At 38.8% G+C, this 1,475-nt stretch overlaps 1 pseudogene; it reads left to right on the forward strand.

Moving 5' to 3' along the window:
• The first annotated feature begins 220 nt into the window (after positions 1 to 220).
• LOC144129469 (uncharacterized) lies at positions 221 to 934 on the forward strand (annotated as a pseudogene).
• Positions 935 to 1,475: the final 541 nt, after the last annotated feature.

Below are 1,475 nucleotides of genomic sequence, written 5' to 3' on the forward strand. Positions count from 1 at the left end.
TTCTTCCCCAACCCTGGTAAAATCTGGCGTGCCGCAAGGCTCAGTGCTTCGACCAATTTTATTCCTGATCTACATTAATGATATATGTGAATTTATTACCTCTACTACTAGATTATTTGCTGATGGCTGTGTTATATATAGACAGATTACCAACCCTGACGACGCCAACTCTTTGCAGACTGACCTGGACAGACTCACCACTTGGTGTGAACAGAGACAAATGCAAATAAACGTCTCTAAAACAAAGACTATAACATTCACCACCAATAATAAGCTTCAAGGTCACTGTTATTCCATGAATAGTATTCCTATTGAGAATGTCTCTACAGTCAAATACCTAGGTGTTCATTTTTCGTCTGATCTATCATGGAATAACCATATGGATGCAATTGTCAGTAGATCATCTAAAGCACTTGGTTTCATCAGACGTCACTTGCGCCAAGCTGATCCTGCCACCAAACATTTTGCTTACACTACCCTCGTCCGCTCAAAAATAGAATACGCATCCTTAATTTGGAACCCGCATTAATTGTACTTTGTTCACAAGCTGGAGTCAATACAAAATAAAGCAGCGAGATTTATAACTAAGAACTATTCACGTCAGTCCAGCATAGCAGCAATCAGAGCATCGCTAAAGCTACCATCACTCGAAAAGAGAAGAATACTAGCACTATTATCACACTTTCACAGATGGTATCACAGTCACTCTTCATTCGCTTCATACTATATTAGACCCGCCCACCGTATCTTTCCGCGCTTAAATCATGCTCTCAAAATCGAACCCATGTTTGGACGTACCCAGCTCTTTAGTCATTCACCATTGTTTCTTGCCGTTCACCACTGGAACAAGTTACCGGGTGATATTGTCTTCATCTTAAATCATGACGCCTTTGTGCAAAAACTAAAGTGTTTTTTACAAATAAATTCTGATTAGGAAGGCCCGATTCCTGCATATATATGCTCAACTTCGAATTTTCTGTACTTTCTTTCGCCATTTTGCTTGTTCTGGATTTGTGTTGCTTGTAGAGCCATGTGTGGAGTATTGTTTATATGTAACTGTACAACCCCCCCCCCTCCCTATGTGATGCCTGAAAAGGGCCTTTAGGGTATGTGAATAAATAAATAAATAAATAAAACAATTTGAACAATAACATATGGCAAAAATAGTTACAAATCGGTTAGAGAATTCAAGTTGAGGTACAAATAATGGGCTGCAAACATGGTGACAAATTTACCAAAAAAAAAGTAAATCGGCTGCAGTTAGGGCTGTAATTTCAGTCTAGGCACGAACAAAACGGCAAAAAACAGGGTACAATAATAAAGTGTGGAAAATGAGAATAACTACTGGGAAACAAACAGGTGACCTAAAACCAGCGCACTAAACGCATCTAATCATGAGCTGTTAGTAATATCTGTGTATAGCTTGTTCCATTCGCGTTAGCTCGTGAAAAAAAAAAATGAGTTTTTGAGTATGT

The sequence above is a fragment of the Amblyomma americanum genome, chromosome 4, assembly GCF_052857255.1.
Source record: "Amblyomma americanum isolate KBUSLIRL-KWMA chromosome 4, ASM5285725v1, whole genome shotgun sequence".
NCBI lineage: Eukaryota > Metazoa > Arthropoda > Arachnida > Ixodida > Ixodidae > Amblyomma > Amblyomma americanum.